This window comes from Callithrix jacchus, chromosome 13 (assembly GCF_049354715.1).
Source record: "Callithrix jacchus isolate 240 chromosome 13, calJac240_pri, whole genome shotgun sequence".
NCBI classification, from domain to species: Eukaryota; Metazoa; Chordata; class Mammalia; order Primates; family Cebidae; genus Callithrix; species Callithrix jacchus.
The window spans coordinates 40,701,578-40,718,147 of record NC_133514.1 but is presented as its reverse complement, the minus strand read 5'-3'; the positions used below and the strand labels follow the sequence as shown (position 1 = coordinate 40,718,147).

The following is a 16,570-nucleotide window of genomic DNA, read 5'->3' as shown; positions in this document are numbered from 1 at the left end:
GCCTCCCAAAGTGTTGGGATTACAGGCGTGAGCCACTGCACCTGGCCAAGCATACATGTTGCTGTCCTTTCCATGAACTTTCTTGAAGACAACTTTAGGATTTGCAAAGAGCTTTCAGAAAAATAGCATCAGCATAAAAAAATTAATTGTAAGCCAGACTAAAAATGCCCATGGTTAAAGATGGAATTAACAAGAAAACTAGGTCATTTTTAATGGCCTACAACAATTTAACATACTGCTCATAATTATGACTAATAACATATAACAAGACAAATCCAATTTTTAGGAATATCATGTAATTTTGGAGCAAATATTAGTAACACAGCAATACAAATATAATTGTAAAAGGTTAAATATTGGCCAACCGTGGTGGCTCACACCTGTAATCCTAGTCATGGTGCCGTGCTCCTGTAATTCCAGCTACTCAGGAAGCTGAGGCAGGAGAATAGCTTGAACCCAGGATGTGGAGGTTGCAGTGAGCCAAGATCACACCACTGCACTCCAGCCTGGGTGACAGAGTGAGACTCCATCTCAAAAAAATAAAGTTAAATATTATTTCTGATTTGAAAATACTTTTTACATAATTGAACACATCAAATAAGCCTGTTTATTATTTCTTTTGAAAGCTTCAGTAGCTTTTTTGACTATCTCAATGTTAGTTTGTGGTAAAAAATAATTAATTTTGGATTTTAAAATATAATTGTGAGAAGCCTGTCAAATATGTCAAAGGTTTCAAATACTTGATTAAAACAGGAACATAGGTCCACTGAGAAAATAATATTCATTCAGCCAAAGTGAGAATTGGAAGATTACGAAAAGCAAAAAACTTTGTTCTTTGGTAGACTGGAGTCTCCATTTTCCAAATAATCAAAAGACTTTGTGAAGACACTATGACGTGAGGCACACAAAATCTGTTTCTCGCTCTTGCTTCTTTTTTTTCTGCATTTTACTCAGAACATGTACAAAAATCTTTTATTTTTATTAATCCTATGCAAAATATTGTTTAAAAGAGAAAATCAACCACTAGCTTTGTCTTTGGGTACTTTAAATACTAAAGCTAGTTTTAATGAAAACATATAAACAAATTTCTCCAATATCGGTCAACTTTGACACAAGCTAAAATGTTCATAAACCTTCTATAACCTATTATAATGTTCTCTTACCCTTTACTTTTTAAAAACTTTGTGGCCTGGTGCAGTGACTCATGCCTGTAATCCCAGCACTTTGGGAGGCCAAGGCGGGCAGATCACAAAGTCAGGAGATTAAGACCATACTGGCTAACACTGTGAAACCCTATGTCTACTAAAAACACAAAAAATTGGCCGAGCGTGGTGGCGCACCTGTAGTCCCAGCTACTTGGGAGGCTAAGGCAGGAGAATCACTTGAACCTGGGAGACGGAGTTTGCAGTGAGCTGAGGTCATCCCATTTCACTCTAGCCTGGGCAACACAGTGAGACATTGTCTCAGAAAAAAAAACGAAACCTCTTTATATCAATTTAGTTTTACCTATATCATTTTTTCTCCACTTAGGCTGAAACAACCTTTATTTTTTACTTATTTTTATTTTTTAGAGACAGGGTCTTGTCCCTCAGGCTGGAGAGCAATGGGCTGATCATGGCTCACAGCAGCCTTGTCCTCCCAGGCTTAAGTGATTCTCCCACCTCAGTCCTCATCCTCCACAGCAGCTGAGACCACAGGCGTGCACCACCACACCTATCTAATTTTTTTTTAAAGAATTTTGTAGAGACAGAATTTTGTTGCCCACACTGGCCTCAAGAAATTCTCTCTCTTTGGACTTTCGAAGTGTGAGGATTACAGGTATGAGCCACTGTTCCTGGCCTGAAACAATCTTTAAGTAACCTCTCAACTACACAAAATTACTTCTCCTTTAACAAAACCACATGCTCATGCCTTCCTTATAAACGTTCTCACTAAAAACATTTCTTGCCTTTTTTTTGTATATACTTTGCATACAAAATTGTTTATCTCATTTTTGTGGTTTTAATTACATATATTTACTATAATTTTAACTCTTGTATCTTAATTTTTTTTTTTTTTTCTTGAGATGGAGTCTCACTCTGTCATCCAGGCTGGAGTGCAGTGGCATGATCTCAGCTCACTGCAACCTTCGCCTCTCAAGTTCAAGAGATTCTTCTGCCTCAGCCTTCCAAGTAGCTGGGACTATGGGTGCATGCCACCGCGCCTGGCTAATTTTTGTATTTTTACTAAAGATGGGGTTTCACCATATTGGCCAGGCTGATCTCGAACTCCTGACCTCGTGATCTGCCCCCGTTGGCCTTTCAAAGTGCTGGGATTATAGGCGTGGGCCACCACACCCGGCCAGCGTCTTAATTTTTAGTGAAAATGTAGGAAGGAAATCTTTTATATCAGTATTTGTAAATGAAAACTATTTTATAATACTTAAAAATATTTTCTCAATTTTTCATGTTTATCAAGAGATTCAAATATATTTATCTTTTCTATATCACATGAAAAGGTATCAGAGTATTCAAACTTAAACTTAATTATGCTTAATAACTGATGTGCTTAGAGATAACACAGATATTTCATGATTAACTATTAAGATAATTTGACTAAGACTTTAAGTGTCAGTTACTAAAAATATTTTTGAAACTGTAAGTTTATTTATAAACATTTACTCCATTTGTATTTACCTAATTTACTCATTTCTAACAATTATGTCTGAATTGCTCATGAAAAGCAATAGTAGCCATTTAAGCTTTTTGCTTGTTTGTTTTTTTTACAGCAAAACCAGGCCAATCCTAAATCAGCCAATCTCATCTCAAAGCCCTTTAAGATACTGGGCAGAGGTATCCTCCTCAATACTCTATCCACCAGGTTGTCCTGGATCCAAATGCCCATGGGCATCCAGGATAGTTATTAAAAAAAGCATCCATCTGGGTCCCAGATTTACACACCAAGTATAAAGCCCAGACAGAGGACAGAACTGCAAAGATGTCTGGAGGATCTGACCTCTCCCAGTATGGCCAAGAGGAAGAGCTGGATCTGGGAGGATAAGGCCCTATTGAGCATAACTCTGCCCTGCAGCTGGTAGCCCAGGTGCTGTGGACACACATATATCTTCAGGCTTCATCATGGCAATCTTTGTAGGCCCCAACACCTGGAAACTCAAAACCAAAAACATAGGCTCACAGCAAGATGTGTGCAAGGCTTTGGGAGAGCCCATCCTCCAGCTGTAGTAGCTTTAGCTCACAGGCAAATCAAACGAGTATCAAAAATATCACAAAAGAGACAATTTTATGACCTGACTACATTTGGCAGAGACAGCACAAACCTGCCTGACCAGTAGCCCCAGGCAAAAATGTATAAATTAAATTCTGAAGACATTTTTATTTTATTTTACCAATAATTTTAAAACAGTTTTATTTAACAAGGATTAAGATCACATGAATTTGAAAAGCATTGAACTTATTTACTTAATTTATATGTGTTTTTATTTTCAAGTCAATTTATTACCATTAGACAATATACAAGCATATGATAGAAATATAAATATATATAGACATAAAATGCTGAACTCACAGGTATGTATCCAAAAGCCAGAGATCAGGGGGCTTAACACAGCAAAGAGCAAAGCTTTAGACCTGAAAGAAACCTGCCCATACCTCTTGGGGCTCTGTAATGGAGACAGGAAATGCACACACACCATATAGAGGCCAGTGGCACCTTTTTTTGTGTGTCCTCAAAGGGTCACAGGGTCCCCTTGTGAGGGCCAAAGTCCTGGTTAGATGCCTTAGTGTAGTACTAAAGGTGGCAAACAAAAGGTGAAGTAGAAGTAAATGGAAAAGCAACTCATAGAGAAACCCATTGGGAATATTGTAAACTTTCCCAGAAAGATCAAAATATCTTTTTTTCAGTAAAAATCATTCCAATAAGGAAGCAAAAAGAAGGACCAAATGTGTAACTTTTTAAAAGAGCTCCAGTTGACTGGAAAAACAAATGAAAACAAACCCAAAACAAAATAAAACACAACAAAAACCAACCCAGGGTAGAAAGAAGATCCAAAAGAGAAAAGTCTTTGAAAAAAGTAAAACAAAGTACAGCTGGGTTACAGCGGCTCACGCTTGTAATACCAGCTTGCCTGGGCTGGTCTTGACTCCTGACCTCAGGATCCACCCGCCTCGGCCTCGCAAAGTGCTGGAATGACAAGCATGAAGCCACTGTGCCCAGCCTCTTTTGTTTCTTCTTTGTTTTTTTTTCTTCTTCTTCTTTTTTTTAAGTAGAGACAGGGTCTCACCATGTTGGCAGGCTGGTCTCGAACTCCTGATCTCCTGATCTGCCTGCCTCACGCTCCCAAACTGCTGGGATTATAGGCATGAGCCACAGTGCCTGGCCTCTCTTTTGTTTCTTATATAAGTACCAATAACATAGCTAATTAAGACAATAGCCTTCTAAAACATTTTCATTAAAATATAGTCAGCTTATTTATTGCAAAGTAACTGAAGCCAATCAGCCTTTTTCATGGAAAGTCTCGGAGTTAATTTTCCAAGTTTACAATACCACGAATGCAAGAAGCATTTTAAAACTGGGTTCAGACTATGTAGCCATCATGATTCCTCAAAAATTCACTCTCGGAAATATGCTAAGGTAGCAAAAGATTCTTGTTACCACAGATGGCTCAGGGTGCTATTTGTGTGTGCAGCAGTGCCTCAGTATCCCGCAAGTTGTGGGGTCTGCCAGTCATAGACCCCTAATCTGTTGTACCAGCAGGCCCTCCTGGGTTTGGACTTTTCCAGAAATAAGCAGGTAACATGTGTTGAGACAACATAGGCCCCTTATAGGTAGGACAAACTCCACTGAGAATGTGACATATTTAAACTTAAGAGCGTGCTGCCTAATATCTGAGGTGTCTAGGGTTCTAGCCTTTTCTAACTGTCCACGTTATTTCCCCAAAATCATACTCCCCAGATGGTGAAAAACAAGAGTGAGTCCTCCCACTGGTAACAAGTCAAGTTGTCACAAAAGCAAAACAAGATATAAGGGGAACCTCACCCAGTTTTTATTTCAGGGACCCACGGCACGGTTGTACAATTGTACATCGGTCTGATGAAACTGTAAACATCACTAGTGACACATGGACACAGGGAGGGGAACATCACACACCAGGGCCTGTCTGGGGTGGGGGGCTAGGGGAGGGATAGCATTAGGAGAAATACCTAACGTAGATCATGGGGTGATAGATGCAGCAAACCCCGCATGACACGTGTATACCTATGTAAAAAACCTGCAGGCTCTGCACATGCACCCCAGAACTTAAAGTATGTATAAAAAAACAATGACCAGTTTCTCAGGGGCCAGCTCAGATAAGGGGCTTATAGAGACTTTAGACCCATGTTTTATCCTATGGCACTCCTCTTTATGACAAAACGACATGTAAAGACAAAGACGATGGAGAAACAAAATCTATTTCTGGGAGAAAAAAAGACAATTAAGACAATATGAATATTCATACAATAAAATACACCAGAGTTGCTACATCGAAGACCAATCAAAAACTATTTTCTCCTGTTAATATTACGTATGGAAAGAGAGACAAACTGATGATTTTACTAACTGCTCACCCAGATTCCAAAGGCAGACAGAGACCAAGATTCTGACTGGAAAGAATTTCTTACCCTTCTGCCGGCTTGCGGGGTCCTGGGTTCCCTGAGAGCAATTTTCAGAAGAGCAAAGCAGCTTTGGTTGTCCTGCTCACTGCGCCAAAACTGTTGGAGCCAAGGGAAAACTTTCCTTTTGCCCTCTGAAGGTTCACTGAAAATCAAATGACAACAAGCAGATTAAGAGAAGAAAAGGCGTATAAATTTTGTTAAATTTTTTTTTTGTTTGTTAATATTCATTAACAAAATTTACTATGTTAATGTGCATAGCACATACCCAATTGTAGGAGGATTACCCAATAACACGATGGGGTAGAGATGCTTATTTACTGCTTTTCATAGGGAAGAAGAAATGGGGGAAATGTGACAAGTTGGGGTATAGAAAATGATTTTTTAGGGGGAAATGAATGGACTTCGAGAACTTACAAAGACCTGGAACAAGGTCTGTTGAGCCTGCTGAGCAAACAATGACTGCGAAATGATTTTCTTTGAAATACTGAAATAGAAGGCAATGGTCTGTGACAAAAGTCTGTCCAGGTGTGTCTTTCTTCCTTTGATATGAATTAAGGTAATGCAAACACAGGAAAAGGACCAGAGGTCATTGTTTTCTTCTTTGGCAGTTCCAGACTTTAGGCAGATAAAGTAACTCCGGAGATCTAATAGTGCATGTTGGTTGCCAAGGGCTTTTAAATTATTTTACTTTAAAATCTTCAGGCTGGGCATGGTGGTTCATGCCTGTAATCCCAGTGCTTTGGGAGGCCGAGATGGGAGGATCACCTGAGGTCAGGGGTTCGAGACCAGCTTGGTCAACATGGTGAAACCCTGTCTCTACTAGAAAAAACAAAAATTAGCTGGGCGTGGTGACACATGCCTATAATCCCAGCTACTCAGGAAGCTGAGGCAGGAGAATTGCTTGAACCTAGGAGGCAGAGAGAGGTTGCAGTGAGCTGAGATTGCACTACTGCACTCCAGCCTGGGCAACAAGAGTAAAACTCCGTCTCAAATAAAATAAAATAATCATCATACCAAGGTGCTATATTTTGTGGAATTGATTTCTTAGGCCCAACACTTCCGTGAAGATCTTTGTGAGAGACTATTTTAAAATAGAGTAGTTCATATGACTTTTTTTTTTTTTTTTTTTTGAGATGGAGTCTCGCTCTTGGTTTACTGCAACCTCTGCCTCCCAGGTTCAAGCAATTCTCCTGCATCAGCCTCCTGAGTAGCTAGGATTACAGGCACAAGCCACCACACCTGGCTAATTTTTTCATTTAGTAGAGATGGGGTTTCACCATGTTGGCCAGGCTGGTGTTAAACTCCTGATCCGTCCACCTTTGCCTCTCAAAGTGTTGGGATTATAGGCATGAGCCACCGCGCCTGGCCCCGTGACTTTTTAAAAGATGGCTTCCACAAGATAGAACGAGACATTGTCAATTCTTTGCTTTTTGCTTTTCCTTTATTTTTTATTTAATATTTGCATGCTGCAGCAAAGATGGACTGAACTGACTATAGTCTATTTTCCCATTGATCGCAATTAGACCTTTGTATTATGTATATTTACAAAATACAAAGTAAACGACCGGTATATCTTAAAGTAAGCAACATCAGGTGAATTTCAGGACTGAAGTCAAAATTTGAATAGGGATACATAGGAGGTTGAGGTTTGTAATGTTTTTTCTCCCTTCTTTTCTGATTATGACCACAAGCTGGTCTACGTCCTAAAGCAGTCCTAGAAGTACTAAGGAAAAAGGTCTTCTTTCTAGCCAAAAGACTGGAAAAAAGTTATTTTTGCATATTAGAAATGGGAGGAGATCTCTATTTTTCTTTTTCCTCTCCTTTCTCTTCTGGCTCTACTCTGAAGCCAGTGGTAACTGTGACACTGCCCTGACACAAAGGTGGTGGCCCAGGCACCGAAGGCCCTGGAAGAAGGACTCCTGGCCGGAGGGACTAGGAGACAGAACTAGGACAAATGTTTGAAGAATGTGGGAGGAATGCCCATTATTTCCCTGTCTTTTATCAGCACTTCACCCTAAAGCCGACTCCAGTTGTGCATGATCGCACATCAGTGCAGAAGGTTAAAGCTCTGAATTATCACATCTTTCTGAACAAATAAACTGGAAGAAAGGCCCCAGGGCATGCAAGCATGTGGGAGAAATAAAAAAAAAAGCAGAGCACCAAAAAATGGCATCCCCTAATTCTAGTATAAAGTAATATAAGTTTTAGGCTTTATACTGAACTGTACATACACAGACTAGATCCAAAGAAAAGTAGTCTATGTTTCAAGAACTGAACTATAACATAAATCACTGCTCAAGTCTCAGACTAAATCTTAAGTGCTTCTATGCTATTTGGCCTTGCGGGGGGCATGACCCAAATAGTATAGAAAAAAAGCATTGAAAGGCTGGGTGCGGTGGCTCACGCCTGGAATCCTAGCACTGTGGGAGGGCGAGGCCGGTGGATCATGAGGTCAGGAGATCGAGATCATCCTGGCTAACATGGTGAAACCCCATCTCTTCTAAAAATACAAAAATTAGGTGGGCATGGTGGCACGTGCCTATAACCCCAGCTACTCAGGAAGCTGAGGCAGGAGAATCACTTGAAACAAGGAGTCTGAGGTTGCAGTGAGCTGAGATTGCGCCACTGCAGTCCAGCCTGGTGATAGAGTGAGACTCTGTCTCAAAACTCAAAAAAGAAAAAAAAAAAAAAGAGAAAGCTTTGAATGAAAGCTGAACTGACTTTGAATTACTATCCACAGGAGATGAGACAGAACTGTGGTCTGATTTCTTCTCAGGCTATTGGCTAATAACCATGGTCTGAACTTAAACAGTCTGATTGCCTGCTAAAATAAATTCTAAAAATCAGCATTCACCAGAAAAGTTTAGAAGTATTAAAAATACTAAAGACAGGCCAGGCACGGTGGCTTGCATATGTAATCCCAGAACTTTTGGAGGCTGAAGAGGGCAGATCACCTGAGGTTCGGAGGTCAAGACCAGTCTGACCAACATGGAGAAACCTCGTCTTTATTGAAAATACAAAATTAGCCGGGTGTGGTGACACATGCCTGTAATCCTAGCTACTCGGGAGGCTGAGACATGAGAATCACTTGAACCCGGGAGGCAGAGGTTGAGGTGAACCCAGATCATGCCATTGCACTCCAGCCTGGGCAACAAAAGCAAAACTCATTCTCAAAAAAAAATTGCTAAAGATATAATCCAACGGTAACATGGCATTTAGAGAACCATGAAAATCTGACCTAAATTCAAGGAAAAATGCAATCAGTAAGCATTAATACTGAAAGTATACACATTACAACCATCTTCCATTAGGTAAATGTGAATATCCTTTAAAATTAATTGAAAAGATTATCATCAAAAAATTAAAAATATAAATGAAATGCAAAATTATAATATAGAGTACAAAAGAAATACAGTACTTGAAATTGAAAATGTACTTTATTGGCTCAGTATCAGAAAGAAGTTGACAGAGGAGGGAGACAGTATTCTTGAATACAAATCAATAGAAATTACCCAGTCTAACACCAAAGAGAAAAATTAATTTTAAAAGGACCAAACAAGGCTGGGTATGGTGGCTCATGCCTGTAATCCCAGAACTTTGGGAGGTCAAGGCAGGCAGATCACCTGAGGTCAGAAGTTTGAGACCAGCTTGGCCAACATGCTGACACCCTGTCTGTACTAAAAATACAAAAATTAGTTGGGTGTGGTAGTAAGCCCCTGTAATCCCAACTACTCTGGAGGCTGAGGCAAGAGGATCACTTGAACTCAGGAGGTGGAGGTTGCAGTGAGCTGAGGTCACACCACTGCACTCCAGCCTGGGTGACAGAGTGAGACTCTGTCTAAAAACAAAACAAAACAACAACTACTACAAAAAAAGAAAAACTTCTGCACAACAAAGGAAACAATCAATAAAGTTAAGAGACAACTTACAGAATGGGAGAAAATATTTGCAAATTATACAGCTGACAAGGGGTTCATAACCAGAATGTATTAGGAGCTCACACAAGACAATAGCAAAAAGGAAACAATCATTAAAAATGGGCAAAATATCGGAACAGACACATCTCCAAAGAAGATATACACATGGCCAACAGGTAAATGGAAAATGTTCAATAGCACTAGTCATCAGGAAAATGCAAATCAAAACCACAGTGAGCTATCTCACCCCAGTTAAAATGACTGTTATCAAAAACACAGAAAATAATAAATGCTGGAGAGAATGTGGATACAGGGGAATGCTCCTGTGCCGTTGGTGGGGATGTAAATTAGTACAGCAACTGTGGAAAGCAATATGGTTTCCTCAAAATACTAAAATTAGAACTACTCCTATATGATCCAGCATTCCACTACTGCATATACATTCAAAAGAAAAGACATCAGCGTTGAAGAGACATGTGCACTGTCATATTTATAGCAGTGCTGTCCACAATAGCTAAGATACGGAGTCAACCTAAGTATCTGTTAATAGATGAATGGATAAAGAAAATGTGGTATAAAGAAAAAAAAAAGAAAATGTGGTATATATGCACAATGGACTATTATTCATTCATAAGAAGAATAAAACCTTGTCCTTTGCAACAACATGGATATAACTGGGTGACATTATGTTAAGTGAAATAAGTCAAAAACAAAAAGACAAATGTCACTTGTTCTCACTCATATATGGGACTGAGAAAAATTGATATGATGGAGGTAGTGAATATAATGATGATTCCCAGAGGCTGGGAGGATAGTGGGGAGCAGGGAGAAAGGGGGATGGTTAATGGACCCCAAAATGCAAGTAGCTATAAGAAACAAGATCTAGAGTTCAAGACCGGCCAGGCCAACATGGTGAAAACCTGCCTCTACTAAAAATACAAAAAAATAGGGGGGCATGGTGGCAGGCACCTGTAGTCCCAAAGACTCAGGAGGCTGAGACAGAAGATGGAGGTTGTAGTGAGCCGAGATTGCACCACTGTACTCTAGCCTGGGTGGCAGAGCGAGACTCCATCTCAAAAAATAATAATAATAATATCTAGTGTTTGCTAGCACACACAGTAGGACAGTCATAGTTAACAATAATTTATTATATATTTCAAGATAACTGGAAGAGTAGATTTGTGATATTCGGAAAACACAGAAATGATCAATGTTGGAGGTAATGGATATCCCGATTACCCAGCTGTGACCATTACACATTGTACCCTTCTATCACAGGTGCCCCATAAATATGTACCACTATTATGTGTCCATCTTTTTAAATTAAGAAGGTGTTACCAGGGTTTCTCCACCAGCACTGTTTATAAAGTTAAAACTTTTTTTTTTTTTTTGAGACAGTTTTGCTCTTGTAGCCCAGGGTGGAGTGCAATGGCATAATCTCAGCTCACTGCAGCCTCCACCTCCCGGACTCAAGCTATTCTTCTGCCTCAGCCTCCCAAGTAGCTGGGACTACAGGCGCATGCCACCACACCTGGCTAATTTTTCTATTTCCTGTAGAGATGGGGTTTTGCCATGTTGCCCAGGCTGATCTCCGACTCCTGGGCTCAAGTGATCTGCCCACCTTGGCTTCCCCAGGTGCTGAGATTACAGATGAGCCACTGCACCTGGCCACATTTTAATATTCTTTTCCAAATTATGAATCGTTTTAAATTAGCAAAAAGAACAAGATAGAATAGCAAAAATACAATGTCATATGGCTTCAGATATATTTTTAAGCATGAAACATTATACGCTTTCAGAACACTGCAGATCTATTAGAAGCAAATTATTACAGCCACAACTGAAGCGCCATGCATCTCCCTTGCTCCATAAAAGAAAGCATTATTGTGATTTCAGTGTCCCATTCCTGTACATAATTTTATTCTCTTGCTACTACAGATATGAATCTATAAAATCTAGATAGTATTGTTTTACAGATTTCAAATATATACTCTCTGGATAGATTTTTCATTCAGTATTATGTTTCTCAGAATACTGCAAGTTAATGAATATAACTCCAAAGCATTCATTTTTATTTTTGAATTTGTTGCATATTATAATTGATATTTATATTCAAACATTTATGTGGTTCTACTTGCTTCTTATTAATAATGCAGCAGTAAATATATGCATGTTTTCCAAACCATGAAATTTGTCCAAGTAGAGGTGACCCACATGTATAAAATGATGACTGAGACAGTGAAACGGATCTAACTTTAACCCCTCCATCTGCTTCTAACCTCCAAGCTGTCCTTGTTCATTCCTTGGCATAGGATGAACTAACTTTGGGAGAAACTTCATTTATACTTTATAGTTTAAAACAAAGATGAGGCCCGGTGCAGTTGCTCATGCCTGTAATCCCAGCACTTTAGGAGGCTGAAGTGGGTAGATCACTTGAGGTCTCAAACAAGAGCAGCCTGACCAATATGGTTAAACCCCGTCTCTACTAAAAATACAAAGATTAGCCAGGCGTGGTGGCCTGTGCCTGTAATCCCAGCTCCTCAGGATGCTGAGGCAGGAGAATCACTCGAACCCGGGAGGCAGAGCCTGCAGTGAGCTGAGATTGCACCACTGCACTCCAGCCTGAGCAATAGAGTGAGACTTAGTCTCAGAAAAAAACCAAACCAAACCAAACAAAAAACAAAACAAGAAAACAAAGATGAGAACAGCCCTTTCCCAAAGCAGACCTCCTTCTTGCCTGGGAACTAGACTGCCTTTGTAGGACCACATGAGCCACAAGATTAGAAATTACGGTTAGGAGTCAGGCAGCTGGAGGCTACAAGATTCTGACCCTCCCTAAACTGCTCCTGAGATCAGTGCTTGAGATACTTTTCAGACTCTGTACTTGGTGGGTCAGCCGGCACCACCCAGATCGTTAGCTCATATGGTCTCCTGGCCCCCACTCAGGACCTGACTCAAGGCAAGATGACTGCTTCTGCTCTTCATGATTTCATCCCTGACTCATTAGCACTTGTGGCTCCTTGGATTCCCCCAACCTACCAAGTTGTCCTTAAAAACTCTGCTCCCAGAATGCTCCAGGAGACTAATTTGAGCAAGAACAAAATTCTGGTCTACTGCACAGCCAGCTCTGTGTGAACTACTCTTTGTCTATTGTAAGTCCCTTGTCTTGAGAAATCGGCTCTGTGTAGGCAGTGGACAAGGTGAACCCACTGGGTGATTACAGATGGTTGAGACTCATTAATAATAATTCAATTCCTACAGTATAATGAGACAAACTTTTTAATTTTTTTTTAGAGACGGAGTCTTGCTCTGTCACCCAGGTTGGAGTGCAGTGACAGGATCTCAGCTCACTGCAACCTCCGCCTCTTGGGTTCAAACTATTCTCCTGCCTTAGCCTCCTGAGTAGCTGGGATTACAGGTGTGTGCCATCATGCCCAGGTAATTTTTGTGTTTTTAGTAGAGCCGGGATTTCACTATATGAGTCAGGCTGGTCTCGAACTCCTGACCTTGTGATCCGCCCACCTTGACCTCCCAAAGTGCTGGGTTTACAAGTGTGAACCACTGTGTCCAGCCTGACAAACATTTTTTTAAAAGAACTAAATGAAATAGAATAGAATACAATACAAAATTTCAAGGTATACCATACATACAAGGGTAAATATAATTTAATAGAGCTTTTGTTTTACTAATGTGTGAATGTGAATGTGTATGGGCAGGTACTGGGGCCCATGTAAAATATTTTTACTTATTGCTGTGGTCAAACCGTATGACTAAAACTCCTATGGTTTACTTCCAAAAAAGAAATAGTCTGGGGGTTTGGTATGAATTATTAAGATGTACCAGATGTTGCAGAATCACTTTTCAAAGTGATTATATACAATTATTCTCCCCCCAGCATTTTTAAAACATTTCCACATCTCCACACTGTGTTTTTTCTTAAAGTAAAATATACATACAGAAAAGTATACCTAGTATAATGTAGATCTCAATTCATTTGTATAAACTTAGAGGTGCAAATAGGTAAGTTACCTGTGCAGATAAGTAACTATGAAAATAATTAGATAATTACTGTGCAAATAAGTAATTTACCTGTGCAAATAGGTAAGTAAAATTCTCTCTGGGGGCAGATGTACTGGCTAAGGAGAAAGGGGCCTATAGACCTTGTTAAATTACAATTAACAATAGCCACAGTCTTTTGCATACATACGCTTTTCTAAATGAGGGAATAGATGATTGCCAGTATTGTCTGGGGAAGAGTCTCCTATTGTTTATCATGTCAAATTATGCAAAATATTTTTATAAATATTAATAACTTTGAGAACTTATGTAAGTGTAACATGCCAGATGGCAAGTAGGGCGTAATAATCATCAGTTTTGCCACATGAGGAATTCAGCACAGTTTTTGAACCACCAGGAAGTCAGAAAGCATGGAAATCTACCCAGTTTACCATTCCTATTAATTTAGGAGAGCGAGTTTTCAAACAAAACCCTATTTATTTTTTGTAGAACGTTTGGTATACCGGTGACATTTGCCACTAAATATTGGAGCACTCAGTAACCTCACCAATGTCATAATCCCTTACCAGTTATCAATTCAGAGGAGAGAAAAACGACTTTACCCAGGACTTGTTAGGAAAATAGCTTGATCCTGCGCCTAAGAAATTTTATCAGCCAAAGAGATTCTGCATAAGCTTGGACAATCCAAGTCTTGGAGGCCACAGACCAAATAAAACTTGCCCCTTAAATCTTTCCTCTTCAAAAACTAAAAGTTCTGAGAGCCCAGTAATGCTCCCAAATCCTCTCTGTGAATTTGAGGGAGCATTGAGCATGGTGTCGCTTACAGCCACAAACCTTCCCTGGTGAAATGGGCCACAGGAACATAGCTGCCAATGGAAAATGGATCTTGTCCCACTTGTGAAAGAGCCTTAGTCAGAAGGAAAATTACATGGTTTCAAATTTGAAGTGGATCATATGAATTTATTATTATATATATATCTATGTCTATATCCTTGGCCGTATCTATAAATATATGTAAAAATACATCTTTTAAATTGCAGTTGTGATATCAATACATAGAAAGCTAATAAAAGACTACAGATTAAAACCATCAGGGTATTAAAGGCTCAAGGTAAGAACATTTAGCTGCTTACGGACTCAAAGTGAGGTCAGACTGTGATATCCATTATATATGGAAGATAATATTCAACATAATGGCGCCAAGTGAACCTAATAATTAATTCAGTCTTCCGGTAATGGTTAATGTAGCCACCATCTGGAATGTTTTTGAAGATCTAGTGCTACCTGATCACTGTCTCTGACCCCTGAGACCCTGTGAAAGAAACTCATGCCTGTTCCTCTCTTCCTTCCTTGACAAATGTATCACAGAACCACCCTGATCATCCCAGTCTTCCTAATGTACAGCGAGTAGTTTTGGTCACTCTGAAGCATGTCACCAATGGTAAAAATACTTGAAAGCAATTCTTTGGGTGAGAACTCTGAGAACAGTAAAGGGTCCATAAGGGTTCAGAATGAGCTGACATAGTGGAGGAATAAAAGTACTGATAAGAAGGTGTATCAGGCCGGGTGCAGTGGCTCACACCTGTAACCCCAGCACTTTGGGAGGCCGAGGTGGGTGGATCACGAGGTCAAGAGATTGAGACCATCCTGGTCAACAAGGTGAAACCCCGTCTCTACTAAAAATACAAAAAATTAGCTGGGCATGGTGGTGCGTGCCTGTAATCCCAGCTACTCAGGAGGCTGAGGCAGGAGAATTACCTGAACCCAGGAGGCAGAGGTTGCGGTGAGCAGAGATTGCACCATTGCACTCCAGCCTGGGTAACAAGAGCGAAACTCCGTCTCAAAAAAAAAAAAAGGTGTATCATGAAAGAGTAAGGACTTGCGTTAAGCATTTCTGAAATCCCTGATGGTGAATATCATGTTTTTTAAATTTTTTGCTTTATAAACCTAAATATCCCTCATAAATTTGGTGGAAATCTATCCCAAGATAGATGATGCAAAATATCCAGATTTTTTTTTCTAATTTAATCGAAAGAAGTAGAGCTAAATAGTGACGAATTGCTAAAAATGCACGATGCCAGTAGGAAAGATTTTTGGAGGCCTGGTTTCAAGGACACAAGGACACTAAACCTGTTCTTTAGACTCCTGCGCCATCTTGTGGATCCTGACTATATTGACACTAACATGCGCCTTAGTAGCACCGTTTTTTTCTTAGAGCAGAATAAAACCCCATTGTACCTGATGTCTAGCTGGATTTGATCCTCACAGGTCATGGGATTTTACCATTCAGAAAAAGATTCAGCAAAGTAGTTTTGTTTGAGGCATACCAGCGTGGTATTATTTTATTACAGCCACATCTGATGAGTGTGGGACCAATTTTTAACAGAGCATCAGTGATGAACCCAAATGTTTTCTTGTTCATGCATGAGTGTTCTTATTATGAACCTTGGATAGTTATTTGTGTTTATTTTTATTTGTCTTGTTATGTTTTGTTTCAAATAAAGATGGAGTCTCACCACACTGAACAGACTGATCTTAAACTCCTGGCCTCAAACTATCCTTCCGCCTTGGCGTCCCAAAGTGTTAAGATTATAGTCCACCACACCCTGGCAGACTGTATTTGTTAATGGTAAGACATTACTTTTGATTTTTTTTTTTTTTTTGAGACAAAGTTTTGCTCTCGTTGCCCAGTCTGGAGTACAATGGCGTGATCTTGGCTCACTGCAACCTCCTCCTCCTGGGTTCAAGTATTTTTCTACCTCAGCCTCCTGAGTATCCAGGATTGCTGGTGCCTGTCACCATGCCAGGCCTATTTTGGATGTAGGTACCAAATCTGTATATCTTTACTATCTCTTAGAGCATGGTAAGAAAAGTGCCCAACCACTTATATAGTTCAAAAGCATGTTTAAGACTGGGAACAGTGGCTCATGCCTGTAATTCCAGCACGTTGGGAGGCCGAGGCAGGCAGATTCCTTGAGGTCAGGA

General features: G+C 39.9%; 1 protein-coding gene across 1 annotated transcript in view; it reads right to left on the bottom strand.

Annotated features, from left to right (window-relative positions):
- IDO1 (indoleamine 2,3-dioxygenase 1) overlaps positions 1-16,570 on the bottom strand; it is a 54,546-nt gene that overhangs the window by 25,975 nt on the left and 12,001 nt on the right. The window contains exon 2 of the mRNA XM_002756982.7: positions 5,658-5,793. The gene's annotated coding sequence lies outside the window, so the exon portion shown is untranslated. The remainder of the gene's footprint in view (positions 1-5,657; positions 5,794-16,570) is intronic.